The sequence below is a fragment of the Prionailurus bengalensis genome, chromosome E1 (assembly GCF_016509475.1).
Source record: "Prionailurus bengalensis isolate Pbe53 chromosome E1, Fcat_Pben_1.1_paternal_pri, whole genome shotgun sequence".
Lineage (NCBI taxonomy): Eukaryota > Metazoa > Chordata > Mammalia > Carnivora > Felidae > Prionailurus > Prionailurus bengalensis.
Window position 1 is genome coordinate 38,312,440 of NC_057347.1, and position 17,978 is coordinate 38,330,417.

Below are 17,978 nucleotides of genomic sequence, written 5' to 3' on the forward strand. Positions count from 1 at the left end.
TACTGGTCTAGGAAGGGCAGGGAGCCTCAACATTTCACTTCATCCTCTTCCCTCATATCCTGAGACGTGCTTTTGGTGATGACATTTCTGAGCTCAGTTGCAGATGGTGTCTGTGGGAAGTAAAGCTTGGTGAGAAGAAGGCCCTGCTATCCATGAGAAAGCAGATGAGGACTGCTTTGAGGCCCTGGTGATTAATCACTAGAATGCCAAAACACTTTGGTCACTGGGTTGCTCTCATATATACCTCAAAAATTAGTGGTTCAAGGTTGAGAGAAAGGGGCTATTAAGTTAGTCTTTAATACTCTCTAGATGGGTGGTTGTTAGTGAAACTTAATATGTAGCCAATAGCCACAGCATACTTCTCTAGAATAAGAGAGTATAGCCATAAAGTATGTTCACTTAGACATAGGTTTCCTAGGACCTGGAAACAGATTTTTAGATGTTTTCCTCTGGCATGGTTGTTAATAGTTCCAAAGGAATGAAGGGCATTTTATCCAAGCTAAACCATCTCTTGAGGGAGGTAAGGAGAAACCTTACAAAGGCTACAAGGTAGCAATCAGAGCTAAGTGAAAAGCAAAGCCTGTGGCTTGGAGGCTGTTGGGTTTTTTTTGTTGTTGTTGTTGTTGTTTTGTTTTTTGTTTTTTTTCTTTAAGGAGCCTATTCTGATGGCTGTCTCAAGGAGAGGATCCTTTTCCCTCCTGTGTCTCAGATCTACAGTACCAAATGAGGGACACCTTTGATGAAGGTTAGCTTGTAGGTAGACAACCCTCCCCACCAAAGCTAATGCAATTTTGAATGCTTTTGGTCCTGGAGAAAAGCCAAATTCAAAGACTTAGAGAAAGCTTAGGAATATGATCCCTTTTATAAGTTCAGGAACTTCGGAGTTTGGCCTTGTACCAGTGTTTGCATTTTATGTTAGGGGACCAAAGGTCTCATATAAAATGAAGCAATATGAGAAGTGGATGGAAAGAAGGCAAAGAAGGAGAACTGGAGCAGGCTGGTAGCTGCAGAAAGAGACTTAGGGTATAATTGCTTTTAAAGAAGAGATAGGAATGTGGGATGGAAGGGAAATTTATGGTTGGGCTAGTGAGAAGGATAAGTGCCTTAAAGGTTCACAGTTCATTTCAGATCATTTCAGATAGGCCCATTAAAGCACACTGTCAGTAAAGAGTTCCCATTGATTACAGTAGTGTTACCTGTATGGTTGGAAGATGGGCCTAGAACTCTTAGGTTGGGAGATGCTTTGAAGACATTTTCACTAGGGAAGCTTGGTTATATTAAGCAAATATTTAGGAAAATTTTGCTTCCCTCTGCTATCCACATAGTTCAAGAGAATAATTTGAAAATAAGGAATGATTCAGGTGTATCATGTTAAAAAGTTATTTGTATTTTTGGAGTTTTAAAATTCCCCTGAAAGTAGTTTTATATATTTTAGGTCAACCTGGAAAATAGCATTATTCCTCTCTCCTTTGTTTTTAGATCCAAGTGAAGGCAGTGCCTAGAAGAGTAAACAAAACAGAATATGTTAATTAGACTCACAGAATGCTAGAACTACAAAAGGACATTAGTTTGTCTAGTTCAATGCTGTCTTCAGCCAGTGAACAAACAGGCCTAGAAAGGTTGAGAACCTGTGGTTTTGGGAGGAAGGAGGGAGGGAATAGGAAGTAATGTTGGAAACCTAACTATGTGTCAGGCACTGTGCTAAGTGCTTTGCTTTTATTATCTTGACCCTTAAGCACCTTGAAGCTAAAGGATGGAAGGAGTAAAAAACAAATCCTTATTATTCTGAGCAATGTGTAGGTGATAAGGGGAGTGGCAGGTCATTTTTTATTGTTTAACCACATACGGCTAAACTATAGGAAGTGAAGAGAGTTGGAGAGTGAGGTTAATCTAGGGAAGTACTCACTAAATAGTTCAGACTCATGAATAACTTCTCTATTCCTGGAGACCTTCCAAAAATATGATGCACAGAGGTAGTCTAGAGGCAGGACTGGTAGAGAACAAGATTACTGTTGACTCTGGAATTGATTTGCATTCTAGAAAATCAGCTCATGACCTGAGAGTATAGGTTAATCTTAGAGATAGGGAACAAAATGGGGTTTCTCATCCTAAGGGGTCTTCAAATAAAATAGTGTTTATATACCAAGGATCAAGGAGATAAACAAATGCCTTTGATGACCATGCTTGTTTCCGGGTTTTTGTTTTGTAACACATTTTAAAGTCATGAAACAATTTATAATTTTGGAAAGACTTAGTGCCAAGTTCAATGTTGATAGGACATTGCTATTGAGAATAAGATTCTACTCCTCGTAGTTCTTTGATATGCCATCCTGAGAGTTCTACCATGAGGGTTGCTTCAGTGGGGAGCAGGAATGTCATTAGTTGAGTCATTGTCTGGAGTATAGGACAACTTCTGGGGGAGATTAAGGGAGGGTCTCACTTTTTTAGGAGGTTTCTGGATCTAGTGAGATGAGTCTTACACTTGAGTGGGAAGTAAGGAATCAATGTTTATAAGTCAGCATGTGAATGCAGGCTGTAAAATAAAATACTAACCTAGTACAGAAGTAGCCGTAGTCAAGAAGTAATTTAAAAAAACTGGAGTTAACCAGAAAAGATTCTTTGAAGGTAGTGAAGACAGGGGAACAGAAGAGAAGGTGTTCAGACGAAGAAAACTTACAGAAGAACGTTTGTGTGTGTTGTGTGCAGAAGTCTGAATGGATCACTCAGTGTGGTAAGGGGAGGGAATATTAGGAGGAGCAGTCTTGTCGGCTGGAATGAGGAATTTGGATTTGATTTGGTAAGCATTAACGGGAAGCAGAAGCATGGTGGGGATGATTATGATGTTGAGGACTTTCACAGCTGTACTGGGTCAAGGAAGCAAGAAAGTTTGCTAGGATATTTTGGTTTTTATCTGAGGGCTTGCACTATAGTGTGACTGGGAGAATGAGAAGAAAGGAAGGGGGTCCATAGAAATTAGCAAGGCTTGATGATAGTTTGGATGTGAAAGGAGAGATGACCCGACATATTTATCCTATTGACTATGATGGGAGCTTGGAAAAAGGTAGCTGCTTTATTTTTAAGAAGTAGGAAGTGTACTTCATTAACCAATTGATGGGGTGTGTCTTTGTTCAGTATTTCAGAATCTAAGAGGGGGAGGTGCTCCTAGAAAATAGTGAAGCATGTGCTCTGTGCCCAGATGATCACCTGCCCTTTTCAGGTTGGAGAACTGGGTGAAAGAGAGTTTATTGCTAGGGTGTTCCCACAGACTTCAAGAATGCTGTCCCTCTCCAGATCTAGGAAAGAAAATACAGTTTTTTGCCAGTTTCTTCCCCTTTAATGCTTTGAAAATGGGATATGACTAGCCTGTGGCAGCGTGTGCCTATGGATGCACAATTCTCCAGCTTGTTTCTTGGAAGGCCTTTTTCTGTCCCTCCCTGGGGGTCATTTGTAGCTCTGGTTCCTGCTCCCAGAGCCATAAAGTGGGAGCCCCCATTTATTAATTGGGTTGGGATTGGGGAGGGGGTCCGCGGGGGACTCTTTAGTGCAGCAGGCGGGGGTCTTCCCGAATGAGCCCATTAGCCAGCCCCAATGGCAGCTGAAACGGGGCCGCAGCCAAGTCCTCTCCGTTTCAAAAACCCTCCATCGCCTGCAGCAGATCAGAACAAGGCCTGCGGGAGCCCTTAGCTTCTGATTGCAGCTGTGAGGAAGGACAAAACAATTTATAGGAAGCCAAGTAGCTCCTGTCTCACTGTCTCTTCCTTTCTGACTTTGGGGAGGGGTAAGACTGGGATGTGGTGCCCCCCACCCCCACTCACCATAGCTTCTTATAAGGCACATATAGGCCTAATGTAGGATGGAACAGCAGTGAGTGTATTTGCGCTGATTGGACATTTGTGTCAATGCTCTAGATGTGTTTACACATGTCCTTGCTTTCTTCTTCCATCCACATACAGTTGTATTTGAACATGGTCCTCCCTAGGGCAAAGCCAAGTGTGTGTTCAGACAGTCTAAGTTGTATGTTGTGAGGTGGGCGGGGGGGTGGGGGGCGGCGCGGGGCATGCTTTCTTGCCCCATACCTGCCTTGACTCTTCTCTGCTTTGTCAAGATTCAGAGTTAGACTTAGATCACCTTCTCAACATCTCTTCATAATAGAAGGAGTTTGTCACTTAAGAGAAGGCCTCCTACTGGGACTCCTTCATTTGTCCCTTTGGTTATGCCAGCATGAGAAAGGTAGGCATCTAGAGGGGAGCTTCTTTCTGCAGTGGCCCAGAGAGAAGGTGTGAAGGGCAGGAATGTCTCACTTCCTGATAAAAGGAAGTGTGTCTTTCCTCAAAGAATCATAGATGGCCAGAGGTAGAAAGAGAACCTACAGATCACCTAATTCACTCTTTAGGTATACAAGCCTGGAAACAGATTTAGGGAAGGGAAGTGCCTTGCCCACTCACAGTGAGTGAGTTAGTGGCAGCCAGCCAAGACTGGAATCCAAGAGGCCATAATCTTAACCTACTTGAGTATAGAACCCCTAGCTTTAAGATTGCCAACTCCTGAGAACAATGAGCTTCCTCAAGAAAGGAGGCTAAGGGCTGTAGGGTTTTGAGGGGGGAGGGATGGATTGAGGGGGGAAAGGTGGATGTGAAAAACACTAGTAGAAAAACTGAGAAGATTTATAGTTTCTACCTCAAAGACTAATCTTTCTATAATATGCAAATTGTACACATGTAATTTTTATTTAGTCAGGAGCTCTGGTTCATTGGGAAGCAAGTGGCAGCCAAGGCCAAAGATCTTAATGCCCTCGGAGTTACCCCCATGTTCCAAGGGCACTTTGCCACCATCTCTGGGGTTTGGAGAGCAGGAGTTTACCCTAAATCTCAACTCTGGCTCCTTTATATTACAATACAGTTGTAGAAAAGCAAAATCAGAAGGAAGGGAGAAAGAAAACACATCTCACCTACTGGGAAACTAAGGGGAGTCTCTGAACAAGAGAAGGGATTATAGAACTCTGAGTAAAATGAGATATTCTCTGAGATTACAGGGAAAAGAGGTTGGAGGGGGCACCTTCTACTCCCCCCCCCCCTTATTATTTAAGTTTTGAGTTGTTGGTTTTCTCCTTTGAGGAGGCGGCAGGAAGGGGTATGTTGCTCTGCTGTTACCTAAGCCCTAAATAGTGTGCTCAATGAACTGACATGCACAACAGGTTCAGAAGTCCTCTTGCTCTGTGCTGAGACTACCCCTCTTTGGAACTTCTCCGAGATGTATCTACAGTCACTTTCAATGCTTATTTTCTGAACATACAAGTCTGAGAGCCAATGATGTGCATGGAGGAAAATGCTAAAGAGTCCCTGAGCTGGAATCAGAATCTTAGAGGGAGAAAGGTACCACTGGGCAGCATTGAGACAGAGTTATGAATCTAGGTCAGAGGGACGAAGGATCTGCAAAATGAACATTGTCTGCTAATGACAAAGAAACAGATCCCAAAGCATAACCTTTACATTTTCTCCATCACACCCCAACTGATAATACAGGGGGAACGTGAATCTGGTCCCCATGCAGATTCTTCCCTATGTAGGGAATGTATATGACTGCCCTTCTTGTCCAAAGTGTATCAAGTCTGCTGTCCCCTCACAAACTTCCTTTCTGTCTCATAGGACTTTCTTGTGTATTTTCCTCCAAGCCTTTTTTTTTAAAGTTTATTTTTATTATTTTTGAGAGAGAGAGCGTGAGTGGGGGAGAGGCAGAGAGCGAGGGAGAAAGAGAATCCCAAGCAGGCTCTGAGCTGTTGGTGCACAGCCCAATGCAGGGTTTGATCTCACAAACAGTGAGATCATAACCTGAGCTGAAGTCAAGAGTTGGATGCTTAACTGACTGAGCCATCCAGGTGCCCCTGCCTCCAAGCCTTTCTGGAAGAAGCTGTTTTGGACAAGACAAAACAGATAATCTTGAATACAAGCTGGTGATCTGATCTAAAACTAGATGGCCTCCTCTTGAGTCACCTTCTTGCATTAACTTTGTATTAACGTTGAACTTTCATCACCCTTTATAATTCTGGGTTTCATAGCTTCTAGTTGTGTTGAATTCCTAACCTACCTCTTAGGTGTAGGAACCATTGTTTTTACTTTATCAGACTGGGAGCTAGTTCCCTAGAGGTAGGCATCTTAGAACAGTTATAACTCTCTCTGGAAGCATACTTAAAGTTCCTCTTAATCCTTCTGGGCTTTGTGAATTCAGATTTGAGGGAATTGGAAGAATGGTTATCATCACCATCACTGTTACCTACTAAGGCCATATTCCCTGGGTGAAAGACCAAATTTCTCTTTGGTGTCTAGTCCCTTGTCTCATAATGTAACCTGTCATTTTCCTTTACAGGTGGCAGCAGCAGGAAGGATGGCCCTTGAGGAGTTTGGTGAAGTCCATCAGTCACCTAGCATCTGGAGCCCTGACACATTCAGTCTCTTTCATAGACTCTAAGCCAGGTAGGGACTTAAGGCCAATCAGAGGCTTCAGGATTACTTTTGTAAAGGATTACCCTCCCCCCTCCCCCTGCCCCATACAACTAGTCTCAGGGAAGTTTCTTATTCCCAAAGATCTCCAGAGGCGTTTCCCTAGCTTTTTATTTGACCCTATTATGATGTCCTACTTTCTCACAGACAATTTCTCCCCCTGGTAAGAGTAAGTATCTCTCTTTATCAGCACCAAAAGCCATTTCATTCTTCTCCTTTCCTCTTGGCCCACTGAGCTAATGGGTTTTCCTCTTTGATGGAGTACTGATGTTGACTACTCTCAACCTCTCCTCTCCAATACTTGCCCCACTCACCCACCGGGAGCATGCGTGCACGCACGCATACACACACACACACACACACACACACACACACAGGCATAACCTTGCCTTCTTCTTCCCCAAGAAGTTGTTTTCTCTCCCGTTTGAGTCAGGATTGGGCATACTGTCCCTTTTTACTACCTCCCATCAGCTTCTCTACCTCCTTTCCAGGTTTGATGGGAGCTCCCACCTGTCTAGACATTGTGCAAAGCACCAGAAGTAGAGACCTACAAGCCTGCTTCTCTCCATCTTCATTGCCCAGAACCAGGCAGGTCATCAGCTTCTAGTGCCCACCCCCCACTCTTCTTGCTGCCAGGTAGGTTTGCCTCTCTGTACCCACCAACCCCAAACAGGGTTATATTTCTCTCTGGGAGTATTTCTCTCTGATGTTCTCTGCCTTGTGACTTTCAGCTTTAATCTTTAGCAAGATCTTGCTGATGTTAAATATCCATCCCTTTCTACAGTACAGAACCATTTCCCCCATTTAGTGGGTGTGGGAAGAAGGGACCAGTAAACAGATGAGATTTCACATGGAGGGTAAGGGTCCAATGACAGGTAGCATTTCTCTTGGGGCCAGAAGTCTAAAGCCCCAAATGTACATTCTGCCCAGTGGCCTGGCATCCTTGGAGAATACCTGGATGTTTTGAGGGAAAAGTGTTTATCTGGTGTCTATTCTCAAGGACAAGGACACAAAAGTGTTTATCTGGTGTCTATTCTCAAGGACATTATCTCAGGCTCTGATAATCTGTCCCTGTTCATTCCCAGACCTCCCTAGGGAGTAAGAATGGATTTCTGTACAGCAGAAACCCACCACTAGGTGATAGTCTCTGGAATTCAGGTGGTAACTCTTGTCTGGCACTTGTAGAAAGTTGGCAGGGTGCCAGAGCCTCTTCTGCCATCAGATATGACATCAGTTTACCCTTTGCTCTTAGGCCTCCTCTCTCAGCAGTGCCTCTTTCACCCCCGCAAGCCAGACAACACAAGCAGCAGCCCTGATAAGTGTCAGCTCTGGGTGAGGTGCTCCTTCTCTGATAGGCATATACCTTGAGTCAGAGGATGCAGTAGATGGAAGGATAGGAAAGCATAAAATGTCCCCAGAAGTGGTCAATCAGTAAGTATGCATGGGTACCTTGATGAGTCAGAGAGCACCAATATTTATAATTCTGCCTACTGAATGTCAACCTGGATGTCTGATACCTCAAAGTTGCTGGGCTACTTGGGCAGCTGCAGTCCTGGTTTCTGCCACATGAGGGTGCTGCTGACCAATTAAAACTCCTGCCCCTTAGCAGACAGAGTTTAGGTGACAGGGGCATTCTTTCTCCAAGACAGGGATCAGAAATACCCTGAGAGAGAGCCTGAGAGCCAGGCCCCAAGAAGCCAGAAGAATAATTAGTATCACTTGCTCTTCCTTAAAAATGGACTCAGACCCTGAACACTCCACCCTAGTGGCCTGACATCTCGGTATGTTTCCAGCTGAACGCGGGAAGCCCCCTAGCTCCAGACACCAAACTTCTTGCGTAGATGGTTTTCTTCCTCAGGGTGTAGCAGGTTTCAGCTGTCCACCCCACTGTTTCCCTGCCTCTTACACAGTCACTTTCTGGTCCAGAGGGTGGGAGCACCTGTGATTTTCAGAGAAAAAAATCTCTCAAAATTGTAAGAGAAATATCTTTGTTAGTGAGAATGTGAGGGAGAGGACTGTGAGAGGGAGAAAGTTCAGCCTTCTGTGCCCCCATCACCTCCCCAACACAGACTTGCAGAACTCAAGATGGTCCAGTAGAGGTCTGCAGCTTGAGTGGCCAGAGCACACCCAAAAAAAAGGTGTCAGAAAGCCAGATGGGGAGGGGGGCTACTTTGGCCCTGGAGCTTCAAACCAACCCCTTACGGTATAATGGTTCTGCTGAGGATCCGAGTGGCGATGGGGCCCCTATGGGGGTGAGGTATCCCACAATTGATCCTCAGTCTCCATGAAGCCCTTCCCGGCTGAACAGGCTAAGGGAGATGACAGAGGTTCTCCTCCTCCCTCCTACCCCCATGCCCGAGGGCCCCTCCCCAGGAGGACAGCTTGATTAAACAGTCGGTGCTGCTGGAATTACTGCACAGCTGGCACTCCCCCCAGCACCCTGAGCAGAGCAGCAGCGCAGATTAAAATCTCCAATTAGCGTTAAAGTGAAGTGAGGAGGTACTGAGGCTGCCAGGGAGGCCAGGCGGGGGCCCTGGGTTGGCAGACACCCCCCTGGTGCCTGGATTCTGAGCACCACCTTTACTCATCCCTTCTTTCCTAGCTCCTCTCCCAACAGCTCTCAGTGCCCATTAGCTTTGCATTGCTTGGGGCCAGAGGGCTTTCCGAGGGGCAGAGGGTGGAACAGATGCCTTACCTGACAAAATGCTGGGACATGGTAAGTGTGGAGGAGAATGAGTGACCAGTGCTTGTCAGGGGAAATACCCTGCTCATAGCCTGCCAGGCAGCCAGGTTGAGGTGACTTCACACTACTGCTACTTCTTTTTGACTAGAGAAGGGCAAATAGGACAGATCCCTCCAGACCCTCTTGCCTAGAAGGTGCTGAGTGTTGTGGTGCTCATATAAACATCCATCCTTATATATTTTATCCTATCTGACCCATCTGCTCCCACTCAAATTATGGCTCTGTCCTTCCTCCCTCCCTCTGGTTTTTTTTTTTTTTTTTTTTTTCCTCAGCTTTCCTGCGGGTAGGGGTAGGCACAGCCTGGCTTGGGAGCATCGCCATGCCCTGCCACCTGGGTCCCAGCCGGCTTCTCATTATCTTCTTTGCAGGTTGGAGAAGAACAGGGATATGCCAAGGATGGAGACCTCAGACTCTCCCAACTCTGAACATCACACCCTGTCCTAAGGGCCCTCTACCACTTACACTTCTGCCCTTCACCCATCAAGCCTAGAAGCTAGCCACACCCTTTGACTTCCCTCTGCCCCTTTAAGGGAAATGGAGGTGGGTACCCAGCTGACTGAACCTAGTCACACCTCCAGAAATTAGACACCAGGGCACAGTGCCACCCTCCCAGGCTGGCACATGCTACCCTGGCAGAGGTTCAAATAGCAGCCCCCCTTCATCCTCCCACCTCTATGTCTTCCTCTTCTCTCTCCCTCTTTCTCCCTCTCTCTTTCTCTGTGTTTTTTTTTTTTTTTTTTTCTCAGCTCAAAGCACAGCTGAGCCTTAAAAGGAGGGGGGGAGACCAAGCTGGGGCAGGGGGGTGGAGAGCTCCAATAGCACGTTTTCACCTGCCATTTAATTGGATGTATTTTTAATTAATGGGACCTCAGGGACCAACATGAGACAATCTGATCTCTGAATAGGGACAGGGGAGGGATTGGGTAAGGGAGGAGGATTGGGCCACTGGGTGCGGTTACCAGGAACCCAGGCCCATCAATCACTGGCCACTTTGCGTTCTGGCAAGGAGAATCGTAAGGTGGAGGAGGAGGGGAGGTCCTGGGGAGAGTTGCCAGGACTTCCCCCCAACTGCTAGGACCTCCAAAAAGCATAGAATAGTACCGGCTGATTTGGGTCTGAGGTGCAAAATTGCAGCCAGGTTATTAGGTAAGGCTATTTTCTTGCTCCTGGGATCTTTTCCAGTTGGGCTTGTCCCAGTGAGTAATGTAAAACTGTGAAAGGAAAGTAGGGACAGAACTTTGAGGTCCTTGAAGAGAGATGGCAAGAGAAAGGGACCACAGAACCAGGGACTATAGTGAGAGGTTCAGAGATATATCTGTACATTTAGACATAAGTGAAGCACCCTGGACGTTACTTGAGGCCTGGTGCCATTGGGGTGTGACTCATAGGATCATACTGCTGCAAGGAAGAGAACTTGGAGCTCATCTTGCCAAACCTTTCAATTTACAGATGTGGAAATGGAGACTGAAAGGGGAAATCAGTTCCTGGATTTGGAGAGTTCCTGGGACCACAAGGAAAGGTAGGTAGGTAGGTAGGCAGGTAGGTAGAATGTGGGGAGGAAAGTCAAGGGAAGAGGGTTGGCACGATTATTATTGGAGTCTCTTATCTCTGGCCTCCAAGTCTTAGAAGCAACTAAAGGGCATCAGGCAGGTGCATTATTGGGGGAACATTTCTCTCATACAGGTCCAGAGGTCACCTCATCCATTCCCTTGCTCCCAAGCAGACAGATCCCCAAGAGTCCGTCACTCTCATGGGATTTTACTATACTATACTCTGTAAAGTCCACAGGGAAGGTACCAACTGTCCCAGTTCCTTAATCAAAAAATAAATCTCCAAAAGGTGACTAAATGTTGAGCTTTTTTTTTTTTTTTTAAGATTTTATCACAAGTTTCCCTGTCACAGTCTAAACTACTAGACAAAATTATGCCCAGAAATGTAGAGAGTAGCCTTATATCTCTTGTCCCATGTCTAGGCCTAAAACAGAGACAGGGTTAAAACTCAAGGCTCTGGAAGCCAAGTCGCAAATACCCCTGCATTTCATGCAGTGTCATGGCCTCAGAGCATTTAGTCAAGCCCTATCTGGCTTTGTGTGGGGTTGGTGCATAATGGAGAGAAGGGCGAGGCATGTTTCCAACTTTCCACAACACTCCTGCTCCCTCCTTCCTTTACTGTTCAGACACTAGGGTTAAGGAGGGAATGAATGAAGGAGAAAAGGGGCTTTCTCACTAGGTTGCCAAAAGTGGCATTTCCTGGCATCTTCTTCCTTCCTCAAAAAATTCAAGATTCTGTGTTCTGTGCTTCAGGAGACTAAGTTGGAGTCAGGGCAAAGATGGGAGATCTTGGAAAGCAGCATGAGTAGAAACTTCCTCACACTCTCTAAGCCCCCAACACCTTTCCCCCACTCCCAGAATTGTCTTCTCTATCTTAGTATCCCATTTTATATCCCCAGAGTCCTTGAAGAAGAGCAGAATGTGCCTCTCTAAGTGCCCCACACTCACCGCCCTTATTTGTAGACCTTCAGGGTCATCTCCTTGGTTCTCTCATTCTCTGCCTTCTCTACAAACAGTAAGTGAGGACCCTTCGCATCCCCCCAAGACAGTCTGGAAAGAATCCATCAAGCTCTTCCTCTACTTCCAAGGGCCCATAGTAGTGAGAACTGGGAGAACTGTGCCAGGGAATTGAAGAGGATAATTCTCTTGTCTGGGAAAGTCAGGGAGAAGACAGAGAGGGGGAAATTTGGGAACTGAGGCCTATAGTCCCATCTGTGGGGCTGACTGCCTAACCTAGAGGGGTGGTGTTCATATTGAATATTATTCATGAGATTTATTAGAGGCTCCTGTTTACAGAGCTGCTCTTTCTCTTTTGAAACAGAGCAGTGGAGAAGAACAGCAAAGAAGAAGCAGAAGGGGGGTCAGGCTTTCGGTAGGCCCTTTCTCAACCCTTGTACAGCCCCGGTCCAACATTAGAGGCATAGTGGAGGGTCCAAAAGGCCCTGAAAGCATTCAGTCTAGATTCTGGATGTTTCTCTAAGGAATGAGGCTTCCATTCCCGTAGTCCCCACCAGCCCTGCCTCATACTCCCAAGGTTTAGGCAAGGAGATCTACAGCCCCAGAGTCAGAGCCTGGAGTCTAGAGGCCACAAGGAATGCTGAGTCTTTGCTGGGAAAGAAGAGTAGACTTGAAGTGAGTGGGAGGCAGAGGTAGCAGAATCCCCTGCACTTTGGAGAAAAACAAGCTCAGTATTAGCCCAGGGTTTAGCTTTTACTCTGATGGGACTCCGCCTTTCCTCCTTCTCCCTCAGTATGTCCCATGGGTTGGTAAGACATCTAGATGTCTGAACCTCCCACCTGACACCTCGAAGGTTGTTATAGCCCCTCTTTAGCTCCCAAAGCCATGGGGGAGGGGAAGGAAGGTGCCTCAGAGGTGGCAGTGCTGTGATGTCCATCAGCACCCAGGGAGAGAGGCCAAGGGGAATAAACAGTAACCAGAGAGGGAGCTAGGAGGAGATGCCTGGTCTTGAAACAGCCTCCTTATCCTATCCTCTCCTGCACCCTCTCTCACATGCTGACAAGGCTGTGTGCCCAAGTGTGCCAGCTCTTCTGGTTGGTGGTTCTGCTCTGCCATGCAGGCAGCCGGCTCTCTGCTCTGGCACAGAACACATGCTGGGGTCTCTCACACTTCTTTGCTCACTCATTTCAATGTGTCTGTGTTACAGATTCCTAGGGATGAAAGAAAAGGCTGTGGCCCTGTGAGGTGGTGGGCTTGGGGCCCTTTGGGTGCATATCTGCCTTGCTGCAGGGCAGGGAGGGAGAAGGCTGCTGGCAGCTCAGCTGAGCTCAAGGTTCTGGTGACTCATAGCAATGGGGGCAGCTTATGAAAACAAAAGAGGGGAAGAGGCTTCAGGCTTGTTAGAGCTCTCTTTTGCCCCAATTCTCCCCCACTCTGAGCTGTGTGGATAAAGGTCTCTCATATGGATTGTGGGTCAAGGAGAGGCCCCAGCTACGAAAGAATAGAGGGAAATGGGAGAGAAGAGATCAGGGAAGGCTGAGCATTCCCAGAAAGAGGCTTCCCAGTGAGAAAAGGATACGAGAGGCTAGGCTAGTAGTATACAATTGTATCCTTTGGGGCTGCACAAAGGGTACTGGGCATTCACATGTGCAGACAGACACAGCCACTCCTCCCTGGAAGGATTGCCACAGTCTCAGTTCTCTCTTCCCTGGAAACAGACACCATAGATCTTCAAAGGTGCTGATTCCTTTATCTCTTACAGGCCAGGTGGGCAATGTGCATCCTCTCCATCCTTTCTGAATCAGGGGGATGATAGGATATTGTGTTTGAGACCACATCAGCAGAAAGTGGCCAGAAGGTGGACCAGGGGAACCATTCAGGCCTCTGACCACAGTCCCAGGGGCCTCCTTGTTTCAGCAAAGGGAAACAGAGATCTTTGATACTAGTATCCAGATAATAATACCTTCCCTCTAACCTCAGTGAAGCATGGGCTAAGAGGAGGAGAATTCTCTGGCAGAGCCCATTTTCATTTGCCTGTTTGGTTGCTGGTGGCTTTGCTCTCCAGCTGGGGTGGGGGACTCTCTGCTGGGCTGCTTCTGGAGATCCAGAGATGGTTTTGGTTGGAGAAAGAGACCAGCCGCTCTTTGCTCTTTGCTCTTCCTGCAGGGAGTTGGGACCATCTCTACTCCCCCAGCTCTCCCTGGCAGCATCAGGAACCCAGGGCCTCCTGCTGGAATACCCATAATAAAGCTCAGTCCTGAACTGAATCAACACATCACCTGGCTCTGGTATAGAAATGGTGCTGTGAGGGGGAGCCTGGGTGCACCAGGTGGGTGTAGGCAGGTGTGGGGAGTTTAGGCCCAGGAGAGATATTAGAATCACTCCTCAATAGCACATGTTTCTCCTCTTTCTCAAACTTTCTTCTTGGCCTCCCTTTTCTTCTGTCTCCCTTCAGCTATCTCCACTCCCGGCCAACTCATCCCTTCCAATCTGAGAAGATATGGTAAGTAGTGGCCTGTTCCCTACACTTTTCTTTCTCTTCCTCTACTCCCAACTCCCAGCCAAGAGTTACCCCATTTGAACTCTTTGCACCAGTGAATGCCATCAGGGTCTGAACCCAGAATCCCCAGCCTCTGCAACCCCCCTGACTTGAGAATGCCACTCTGACTCTGAGACTGACTCTTTCGTGCTCATCCTCCCCACAAGGATAGCCAGGCCAAGACTGGTATGTCCACTGACAGTAAGAGCCCTGACCTGAGGCAGAGGGCAGCTCTAAGGGTGCAGTGGGGCTCGGCCCTAAATGCGTGTATGCCTGTGCATTGGGCACACTGGTTTATTAGTGTTATTTCAGCATTGTGATGCAGAGAGAGTAAGTGTAACAGCTGCTCCTTGCTTGCAGTGTTTATTGTTACCTAGAGACAACCTCCTGGCTTTTTCCCAGCTCCCCCCTCCCCCCCCAGCCCAACCCCCTCCCTGCCAACAGTCCTACTCTCCCCACACTGATGGGAAATTTATAGCTTGCCCATACCATGCCTTTAACCCTCTCCTGTCCATAGGGTAAGTGAAGTGAGGGAAGCCAAAGTGAGCAGTGGGCATGCTTGGGCCCCAGCAGGGTAGAGTGGTGTACAGAGGAGAGAGGGAGGGATGGAAGGATGTTCAAACTCAGGCTCCAGTTACCCTCCTGGCTCTCATGTTGAGATAAAAGAGCTTTGGCCCTAGCCTTGAGATCCTAGCATCCTCCTCACAAGATAATTCTCTTCCCTGGGCGTCTCTAAGCACCTCGAGTTGGGCTGCCTGATCCTGAGCAAGCACAGTGAGATAGTATTGAGACAGGAGTAAATATAGAGTGGCAGAACCCCCAGCCCTCTCCTTTCTATAGAGATGTCATATTGAGACTAACCAGAGACTCTGGCATGAGGAATGGTGGCCAGACCTCCCCAGCTAGATACATGCCAAACATAAACCTGGCTGCTGAGTCTGGTGGGAAAAATTGCCCACCTTAACTTTACACCTAACCCAGCACTAAGGTCCCAAGAGACTCCTAAGCCATTCTATATGCTGGTCTCCTTGGTCTGGTTAGGCTACTCTTTTCTACTCTTCTTCTTGGTCCATTTTTTTCCTGCTTATCTTTTGGTTTCATACCTTGGATGAAATCCAAGACACCAAGGGGACTGAGACATCTTAGTCATGGCCTCAACAGAACTAGGGAAAGAGAAGTTCCTCCAGCCTCTCCTGACCTAGGACCTTTCATGGAAGGGCACCATGTCATATATTCACTGTCCCTACTGGAAATGAGGGTTTGAAGAGGGATTAGATTTTAGCAAAAAAGATAGAAGTTAGACATAGGGAAAAACTTATTCATGAGATATAAAACTTCAGAATGGTCCTACTTCAGAGATTTTTTTTTTTTTTTCCTGCCTGGGATGAGTTTAAGTCTGTGCCTACCCAAGGGGAATTGAAAAAACAGGATTACTTTTCAGTGGCTTCTCCAGATGTGGGCCTCAATGCAATTTCTACACTAGCTCTGGGAGTGCATTCCTTCTCAGTCCTTCTAAATGTAGTATGTGATGGTTAGATCACAAGTTTGGGAGGCAGACAGCCTTGGGTTCCAGCACCAGCACTGCCATTTACCAACTGTGCTACCTTAGTAAGTCACTTAACCTCTCTGTGCCCTAGTTTCCTTGTCTGTGAAATTCAGATATACCACCTCTTAAGGTTATGAGTGTATTTAGTGAAATAATATATGTAAAGCACCTAGGACACTGCCTGGTACTTAGTAGGTATGCAGTGGTTGATAACAATAATCTATTACTTTTATGGAGTCAACAGGGCTGACGTTGCTTCAAAGACTTTATGAGTCCCCTGAAATTATAGACCAAATATGTGAATATGGGTATGCTGGGAACAATGTCCATGATTGTCCTCATGATGCAGAGCAGGAAGTGGCAGTCTCCTGGAAAGGAAGTAGCCCCAATCCCTTGACTCAGACTCCCCCATTCCCATGCCTCAAGCCAGGAGCACATTAGGCAGTGTTCTACCTGGAAGTATATCTTCATCATCTAAGATGGAGCTGTGAGAGACAGCCATTAGGGTAGCAACTTCTGGCATTTGCCAGGCACTTTACAGTTTGTCCAGTATATTTACCTACGTTAGCTCTTTTACTTTTTTTTTTTTAAGTTTGTTTATTTTGAGAGAGTGAGAGAGAACCAGCAGGGGAGAGGCAGAGAGAGAGAGGGAGAGAGAGAATCCCAAGCAGGTTCTGCATTGTCAGCACAGAGCCTGACATAAGGCTTGAACTCACAATCCACAAGATCATGACCTGAGCTGAAGTCAAGAGTTGGACACTTAACTGACTGAGCCACCCAGGTGCCCCTACATTAGCTTTTTTAATACCCAGAATATCCCAGTAAAGTGAAAAGAACTACCATTTATTGAGTGCCTACTATGTGTCAGGCATTGTGCTGGGTGTATTTTTTTTAAGTATGTTTAAAAAATTTTTTTTAATGTTTATTTATTTGAGGGAGAGAGAGAGAAAGAAAGAGAGAAGGAGCATGAGCAGGGGAGGGGCAGAGAGAGAGGGAGGCAGAGGATCCTAAGCGGGCTCCATGCTGACAGCAGACAGCCTGATGCGACGCTCGAACTCATGAACTGAGAGATCATGGCCTGAGCCAAAGTCAGATGCTTAACCAATTGAGCCACCCAGGTGACCCTTTTTAAGTATGTTTAAAGTCTTTAGAATATTTCATCACCTAAATATGTCATGATTTACAAGGGTCATCCCTACTTTTAATCATTTAAATATTTTTACTGTTATAAATAATACCATCCATAATGAACATCCTTAACACATAAACCTTCATGCATTTTTATAGTAAATTCCAAAAAGTAGAATTTATGAGTCAACAGATACAAATATCCCTTCATCCCTATGGTTATGATCATTTTATTGATATACCCTGAGAATAATGTTTTTAAAATCTTCTTTGAAATTCTGCAATGGAAACACAAGGGCAGCCCCTTCTCCCTCCTATACCTAGCAGAGAGACATTAATAATCTATCATAGCTTTTTTTTTTGAGATAATTGTAGATTCACATACAGTTTTAAGAAATAATACATCTCTTGTACATTTTTTTCCTACTTTCATCCATTGGTAATATTTTGCAAAAACTATAGTATCACAACCAGAATACTGACGTTGATATAGTCCACCAGTCTTATTCAGATTTCCCTGTTTTACTTGTTTGTGTGTATGTGTGTGTGTGTGTTCTATGCAGTTTTATTACCTGTAAAAATTTGTATATCTACCACTACGGTGAAGACACTGAACAGTTCCGGCATCACAATGATTCCTCATGTTGCCCTTTTATAATCACACCTACCTCATACCTTTCTTAACCCTTAGCAACCACTTATCTCCTCCACTTCTGAAATTTTGTCATTTCAAAAATGGAGTCATACACTGTGTAACTTTCTAGGATTGGCTTTTTTTACTCACCATAATCTCCTAGATATCCACCCAAGTTTTTGTATGTATGCATAGTTGGTTTCTTTTGTTTATTCCATGGTATACCATGGACCACATGGACCACAGTTTGTTTAACCATTCACCTGTTAAAGGTCACTTTGTACTCTCACTTTGTACTCCCTACCAATTAATGAAGGTAGCTCATTTTACTTGGTGTGCTGACTGTTTTATACTCACAATTACTAAGCTTCTTTAACCCTTCAG

The 17,978-nt window shown here is 45.9% G+C and overlaps 1 protein-coding gene across 9 annotated transcripts in view; it reads left to right on the forward strand.

The window, feature by feature from the left end:
• The window catches only part of CDK12 (cyclin dependent kinase 12), a 77,676-nt gene that overhangs the window by 50,047 nt on the left and 9,651 nt on the right, over positions 1-17,978 (forward strand). For 3 of the 9 annotated variants that reach the window (XR_006297873.1, XR_006297874.1, XR_006297875.1), the window contains exons 15-17: positions 6,364-6,470; positions 6,989-7,133; positions 10,690-10,759. The gene's annotated coding sequence lies outside the window, so the exon portion shown is untranslated. Of the gene's footprint in view, positions 1-6,363; positions 6,471-6,988; positions 7,134-9,608; positions 9,781-10,689; positions 10,760-14,202; positions 14,251-17,978 lie in introns of those variants that run through there. The other 6 variants (XR_006297869.1, XR_006297872.1, XR_006297870.1 and 3 more) reach the window with 4 other exon arrangements.